General features: G+C 37.3%; 1 long non-coding RNA gene across 1 annotated transcript; it reads left to right on the top strand.

The window, feature by feature from the left end:
- Positions 1-4,089: 4,089 nt before the first annotated feature.
- LOC130548506 (uncharacterized) lies at positions 4,090-8,393 on the top strand. Its single transcript, XR_008962048.1, has 3 exons — positions 4,090-5,447; positions 7,907-8,041; positions 8,148-8,393. It is a non-coding gene; the product is annotated as an uncharacterized LOC130548506 (long non-coding RNA).
- Positions 8,394-8,612: the final 219 nt, after the last annotated feature.

The following is an 8,612-nucleotide window of genomic DNA, read 5'->3' as shown; positions in this document are numbered from 1 at the left end:
CTGGGAATCAAACCGGCAAACTTCTGGTCACGAGTCCAACTCTCTAACCATTAGCCTTTCTAACCAATACTTTGCACATAGATTTCAGCTTATACGAGTCCTTAGTCCAAACCTCCACAGTATCATATATCTGTCTGTAGTTCAGTAAGATCAGTGTGAAGTGTGACAGAATCTCCCTCCATCACTGACACTGACTTCACTTCATCTGCATCAGCACCAAACACACCTGAAACACATTGGAGAATAAGTATTTCAAAAAGCAGAAATACCAAGATAACTAGTTCAACCTCACCAATCCCATTACTGATCAAACAGATCTCTTAGATCCATAACCTACCACTAGGGCTGCACAATTTTGATATACAAAGACTACTAAATAATGTGAATTTACTACATTTACAAAAATGTATGCGATACACTAAAAGTCTGTAAAATAATTTCCAGACTGCTCCCTTTACTAATCCTGAAACAATGGCATTACAGCACTCGGTTAGTCGATGTCTATCTTAATTGCCTTTGATATTACACAACTGCTTATCAAATGTACGACAAATTATTCTTTGATTATGAGGAATAAGGGTTTGCCTTATTAGACAATGTACAACTAATAATCTTTTCATAAAATAACATTTTTCTGTCATACCTGAATCCATCACTTCTATTATTCTTTGGACTATTAAAACAGTACATCACCAAAAAATGACTTTAGCTGGGTTTGACTGGGTCACATTTTATCTGTCCTTTTGTTGTGGTTGTTTTTTCTTTAATATCTTTTTTAATAAATACTGTTAAAGCTGGACATAACCTTGCAACCCCTGTCCGCATATGGCAAGCCGATGGTGTCACAATTACGCCATAGATTAAACGCGTTCATATCCGAATGCCGTTTAATCTAAATTTAGGTCCCCATGTGTTGGTGTATATTCTAAATTTAGGTCCCCATACTACAAATAAGCTCCACTGTTTGCTCTGCAGCTATTGGCCTCTCTATTTCTATGCTTCCTTCCTCCCTCTCTCTCTCTCTGAGGCAATATAAGCCTGATCACTGAACACGGATATATCGGTTTGATCCTCTCTTCTCACAAGCTCTCCTAGACTTCTTCATAATATGTCGTTTATTATTCTTCAGTTTATTTTGCTGGTGGAATGAAACAGTGAAAGCAAAGTATCTGATCATCACTGTTTTTTTTCCTTGAACTCGCTCGCAATGTGGAGTGTGGAATATGATTCGCAAAACTGCTTTTCTGTGTTTATTGTTCATGAAGGGTATGCGTACTTTTTTTAACACGTGCAAAACGAGGAATTTTGCATGTTTTCAATGAATTAAACTTCAATCAAAAATGGTTAAGATTGTTAGGAACGGAGTGAAACAAGTTTTTATTCACTGTATTATTTATAATTATGTTGTTTCAGGTGTTGGTGCAGATGAAGTGAAGTCAGTGTCCGTGATGGAGGGAGATTCTGTCACACTACACACTCATCTCACTGACATACAGACAGATGATCTGATACTGTGGCAGTTTGAATCTCAGGGGACTCGTATCGCTGAAATATATGCACAGATCATATATACATATGATAGACCACAACTGGACAATCAGACTGGATCTCTCACCATCACAAACATCATCATCACAGACTCTGGACTTTATAAACTACTGATCATCAGAAACACAAGAACTTCATACAAGAGATTCAATGTTACTGTATATGGTGAGTAAACTGATGTGTGCAGGTAAAGAATGGAATAAATATTGCTTTATTTACAAACATATGAGTCTGTATACTTGACATTTCAAGCTGAAATAACTTCAGGGAATTAAAAAAGATGAGAAAGTTTAGAACAGTTCTGCTTCCTTACAAACACTTTTAATAGTTTTAGTTATATATGTCCTAGTGACTACCTGTTAGCCCCGATGTAACTTCTAATCAGGGCCGGATTATCCAATGGGCATTATGGGCACAGGCCCAGGGGCCCATGCGCGCTTGGGGCGCAGGCAAGAGAAAACAGTTTCACATAACAGCGTTTACGCCATATTCATTCTGCTGTGCGCTTCTCTCTCCCACGCACTTCTCTCTCCCGCGCACATGGAGGTGCACACACAAAACAGTGTTTCTAAATTAGGAAGTGTGTCTTTTGATTTAATCACTTTTACGAGCCCTCCAGCGGCTTTTGTTTAGAAGAAGCGCATAGCGACAAATCTAGCGACTTCTTGGATAAACCTTAGCTTTCATTCAGTGGGAAAATATCGCCAGTGCTGCCCCGCGAGCGCAAGGTCTCCCTTTCCCGGCAGGAAGAAACAGCACCATACGACAGGTAACTCGTGAATAAAATGAGTACAAAACAGCGTTTCCAACAACCTGTCACTAGCCGGGTTTCCATCCAAAGTTGCCAATTTAGCTTATGCGCAAAATTGTAATATCGCATAAACCATTTGCGAATAAGCACCGTTTCCATCCAACTAGTCAACTAGTCACTTCCTAATAAACTGGCACTAAATATCAGTAAGAAAAGTAAGAGAAGCCACTGAATATAATAGTTTTCATATATAATAATACTTGCGCAAGCAGACGATTACGAAACACAATAAATGCGTGCTTTTGTGGATGTCTGCTGTTTGGGAAACACAGTTGTGACAGTTCTAAGAGGCAATTACAGAAATACTTGACGACTTTGCTCAGGCATTTAAGAATGACCTAACAACATTTCTGATGCTGTGTAACAAGATCAGTTCTCTGGTTAGTCAGGTTACGCGTCTCATAGTGCAGTTAGTGACTTTTTGGAGGAATTTATTCGGCAAATGCGTTTCCATCTCCCATTATTCGCATTAACCCTTTTTCGAAAAATGAAAAACCACCTCAAGCGAGTGTAAAAACGTTTTTGCGAATTAAGGTTTTTAATTCGAAATTTGGCGTTTCCATCACTCGTGTCTGATGCGAAACTTCAAAATACGAATAAAACCAGAGTGATGGAAACCCGCTTACTGTTATCGACTGTTTGGATATATAAATATGAACAAAGTTCGTCGGTAAATATGCACATGGTTACCATGAGGCTGTGTGAAAGAACAAATAGTCGAAATCACCGCTTTTTATTCTAAGTTGTTAGATGATGTCGCGTCATGAACTGACAACAGAAACTGAAAATATGTCAATGAGAACGATTTTATTGTTGTAAATATAATGAGTTGATATACCCTCGTGGCTGTCTTAAATCTTAAAAGATTAGAGGTTTTTTTACATTTGGTGGTGTTTCCTTGCCAATTGTGAATTATTTTATATTGATATAATGTTGATCAGTAACTGCCTTTATCTAATAATGAAGGCTAAATATTGGTAATCCACAGTGCTTTTACATACATCGCAAAATGTTTTAAAAAAAAGATGTCATAATATATATGCTAAATAATACTTATAATACTTGTTAATGTCGTTTACTGTAACACATTACACGCTTACATAATAACGTGAGTCGAGAGGTGCTTGTTACACAAATAAAGTTTAACAAATGGACAAATTACTCTTGTAGTATAATCATTGACAAAGACTGCCCTGCCCGTTTAGTCTTTGAAAAAATGAAGATGGAAATATTTTAGAATTGCATTTAAGAATATTTTAAAAAACTTTCTGTAATTTATCTGAAGAAAGTTCTTATATTTTCTCTTAAGAACAGTTTTGTGAATCTGGCATGTTTGTGTTGAATTATGGAAGAATCTGATAGAACTGAATTAAAAGGTTGAGGTGTTATGTGTGCTGAATATGACAGTGAGTTACAGTATGCAGGGAAAGGTCTTAATATTGTTGTTGCTGGTCCAGGAAGGCCTTGTTGCAATCTTGTTGTAAATCCTGTATGATGGAGGATGTGTACAGGTGTTGATATTGTCCTTCAGGTTGTGATCATAGTTTGTAATAATTAATATGTAATCCTGAAACATAGAGGTGTTTCATACACATAGTACCCTAGGCTAATTTAAAACTTTATTGTGCGCATGTGTGTGTATGGGGGGTCCATAAACACTTGTGCCCAGGGGCCTCTGAGTTCTTAATCCGGGCCTGCNCTAATTTGCTTATTGCTTTTGTCATTGAAAAATTCAATGTTTGTTTTTGTATTGATTAATACCAAGCAACAGAACACCACATGCAAACATATTTGACAAGTAGGAAATATTTAGTTTAACTTTTTCATGTGACTTTGTTTACAACACTGACTTGCTATCAACACAAACACTCCACAGTTATCTGAACTTGTGTTGTCTGGTGTCTGGGAATGCCCCGAGATATATCTATATATTTACATTTAGATTTAGCAGACGCTTTTATCCAAAGTGACTTACAGAGAGTTCAGGGAGCAATAAAGCGATACATTATATATATATATATTTTACACACACACACACACACACACACACACACACACTAATGAAGTGAAATCATCAAAAGCTGGTAAGGCCTACAATGCTTATGGCTGCTGCTTACTGTATTGTCATCACAGCTGCACTCCCTCCATGTCCCAGGATTTAAGTGTTGTGCTAGTCGTCTTAAAAGTATAATATTAAATGAAACATTACATAATACTAATTATTTAGTATTATGTAATGTTTCATTTAATATTATACTTAAAAAAAAAAACGTTTAAAAAAATGTAAAAGCTCTGATATTTTAAAGCCTTCATTTGTTTAAGGGCTTTTTTAAACATATTTAAAAAGAAACCATGCCATTTAAAATGTGAACGCGTATCACAAAATGTTATAATGTTTTTTAATGACATCCTCTGTGACTTTGACAAAGTCAGCACTGTAATAAAAATCGGTAAACAAAAAGACACAATTGTAAAGACACCATAAATATGCTCATTCACTTAGTACCATTGAAATCGAATCCGATCCCTGTGTTGTTTGAACATGTTCATATACGGAAGTAAACAAACTACGTCTGTATGGCGCATGCGGTTTAAAGGCATGCAGTATGTCATGTTGCGCATGCGCACTTATACATGCATGACGTCGAAATGCATGACGTCACCGTGCTACAGTCTGCAGCGGGGACTACTTGCGGTTTTCGGCAAGCCTTGCCAAAATCAACTCCCCCCCCCAAATCTCACGGTTTGCAATGTCAGAGTAGGCCTCATCGACGCGACGTCATATTTTTGCGTCGACGCTTCGCCACACACACGTGGGAGACCAAAACATTGCAGAATGGAGGAGGAAACAGCAACCTCCTCACATAATTCCGAACAAAGCCCCAATAAAAGAAAAAAATCCTAAAAAAACAGCTCGCCCTAAATCTTCGAAGGTATGGGAATATTTCAAATTTAGTCCCAAACGTAAAGGTGACGTTATTTACGCTCTTTGCCAAATCGAGTTGGCATACCACACCAGCACAACGGCAATTCTGGAGCATCTGAAACGGAGGCACCCCATTGTCACTGGTGAAGGAGACAATAACAAGTAAGTACTAACGTTGGCTAAATTAATTTCATGTTTGTGTAGTGTGTTGTGTAGCTTGAGCTCTGCGCACTTCGGTGGTGCTAGCCAACCATCTTAGCTCTCCGTGCAGTTTGCCCGTTCTAGGTAGCTACTGGCACCTAGACAGCCATGTTTAGCTAATGTTAGTTATCATCTAATGTTGGCTTGAATGGAAGCTAGCTTACGGCTGCAGAACACAGCTATCTATAGCAGCTGACGTTAGCTAACGTGAACGTTAGCCACTAACCTAGCACGAACAAACTGCACAGAGAGCCAAGATGCGTTGGTTACTTGGTTAGCCTAGCACCACCAAAGTGCTAGATAGCCACGTTAGCGTTCAAATAAACTAATCATAGCATAGCACTGCAATGAGGTTAAGAGTAGATTTAAAATACCCCACTGTCATAGCTGTTGTTCTAATATGCATTGTTTTTGTGTTTTTTTAAGATTTTTTTGGTATTTATTTGAGATACATTATGTATCGATACATTTTATTAATCGAGCAGCAGAAAAATAACCGTTAGATTAATCGTCCAACTAGTCGTTAGATTAGTCGACTAATCGATAAAATAATCGCCAGATTAATCGTTTAATAAATAATCGTTTACCCCCAGCCCTATGTCAGAGACACATGAAAACGGATGCTGGTGACATCTCTCGATCTGCAGTCTGTCTCCTGAAAAATACAAGTGTTTATCATTATTATAAAGCATTATAAAGAGCATTATACCCCCCCCATGTTACATTACCTTTTCAACTTAAATCAATAAATCTTTCTGCAGGATCATCATTCGTCTTTACCCGTTTAAAAAATGCCAGTGTTCGCCATTTAAAACCTTTTTTTTCAATTTGATCATCTATACATTATTTTATATCGTCAGATGTGTCTGCTTTCTTTACAGTGTGTGTCCTCAACTACATGTAATTTTCTGCCTTGTGTAAGGCCTAGGTGTAAAACACACATTTAGGTGTAATGAAAAGAGTTGATTCAGTCAGTAATGCAGTACTGTTTACAGTCATTTGGAACAACAAGAAAGTCGATTTAGTTTAATCCAACTTTATTTCGATCCACTAAATGCTTATTCTCCGTATGTAAATATAAGACATTTATTCAAACGAAGTTTAAATCAATCACATAAAAATAGCTGTATTGCTTACATTGTCTAAGAATGTGACATTTTCGTAACGAATACTGGAAAACGCGAGTTACAGACCAGAATCGCCTTTGTAAACCAGCGGTGGCATCGAGTGACGTCACGCGCGCGCACGCGAAGGCAGTGCGATTCTGGCAGGGAGTGTGTTTTCGGCACAACACCGGCAAGTTTTGAATGGCCATTTGGCAGATTTTTTACGCTAATCTGGCAACTCTGGGATCTTCCCCGCTAAACTAATGTAAACGTAGGCGCTGCTACATGTGATAGCGCTCTAAAAAGACAAATAGAACAATAAAAGACGAAAAAGGCACATGTTAAAGTGTGGTGTAATCATCTGTGGGTTACGATCAGTCAAAGATCGTAGAAACATTGTCATGAAAATGATCGGCTAAACGGTAAATAAGCATCACATACACCTTGAGCTACGCGTGCGTGTTAACTTCTGATCTGCTGCTATATCATTTAAAGCGATTTGGAAAATGAATGATGTTTTTACTGAAGTAACTATAGTTGAAGTATTCCTGTTGAAATAAAAACTATAGAACCCTGCCCAAAATACAACATAACATGTAATGGATTTAATGGTTATAATGGGAATTGTACTATGGATACTTGTTGTCTACTTGTATGTGATGGATTCTATTGGTGGGATGGTAAATCCTATTGGAATAAAACCCAAAACACACTACAAAGAGGAATTTAATTAAAAAATCTCATTCTAATTCAAAAATTCATTGTTTTTTTCAGCAGGGATGGTATTTGCAGTAAAACCACAGTATCCACACATTTACCATTTCAACATATAGGAACCATACTCCAATTAATAATCTTTAGTAAAACCACAGCAACTAAAAATAACATAGTTTCATTATACTAGCTATAGTTTATGTTTGTAGTTAAATTATGGTAATAAACCCAACAAACACATGGCTTCTACACTTTACTATTTACAAGAACATTACTACTTACTGGAAAATGTACTTTTAATACTTGAGTACTTTTAAAAGCACGTACTTCTGTACTTTTACTTAAGTATGAATCTGTCTTTACAACTTTTACTTGTAGTGGAGTAATATTTGCACGTACTTCTGTACTTTTACTCAAGTAAGGAAGTTGTGTACTTCGTCCACCTCTGCGTTTAACCCCTGCGAGTTCGACACGGATACGGCGCAAAGCCTGAACTGCCGTGAGATGAGTTTTTATCGTCTGTGTATTTTCTAGCTGTTTCATCGAGAGGTTGTTTGCGAGGGTAGAAAACATACTTTAAACAGATCGTTGTCTTTTCAGATGTCAGTTCGTTGGTTAACTTATGTCACTGGCTTGCGACTGACACTGTCCCATTGAACCCCTTCGAGTTAGACATGCATGCTGTGGTTCTAGTGGAGCAGAGAGTGCGACAGGACGACCAATTTAATCAATCTGGTGAGTGAATTTAAACATTAATGTTTATATAGAAGTTGAAGTCAATTTATGTTTAATTGCAGACATAATTGGACACTCTATAACAATAAGTTTGATTGTGTTTCAGGTGGCAAGAAGGTATGCATTGGAAGTGTAAGTACTGTTCTTTTAACTGTGAAAAATGATCACAGCTATTTAAACATTATAGACTGAAACATGGTAGGTATGCTAGAAATGAGCCATTTCCATGTTTGCATCAGGAATGTCTATGCACTTTTAAATCATTTAACTTATCTAACTTTCACACCAAACTTTCTGGTCAGCAGCCAAGTGACGCACGCACCAGTTACGTTTTGCTGTCTGTCTTGTGGGTTTGCAGAGTATTGTTCTGAGGCTGATTACTTAATTCACTTGTCAAGAAACACATGAACATTACATTTGCTCTTCGCAGAAAAGAAGTTGTAAACGACAAGTCTCGCATCAGCCAGATGATTCTTCTATGGCCAGCTCTGTTTACAGAAAGTCAGGTACAGTATGTATGATTGTTTTACTTTTTTTAAACTTTAGTATAGAATACACAAAAAGGTATACA

Source organism: Triplophysa rosa, linkage group LG25 (assembly GCF_024868665.1).
Source record: "Triplophysa rosa linkage group LG25, Trosa_1v2, whole genome shotgun sequence".
Lineage (NCBI taxonomy): Eukaryota > Metazoa > Chordata > Actinopteri > Cypriniformes > Nemacheilidae > Triplophysa > Triplophysa rosa.
The sequence above is the reverse complement of the archived record's forward strand: the minus strand, read 5'-3'. Positions and strand labels throughout refer to the sequence as shown.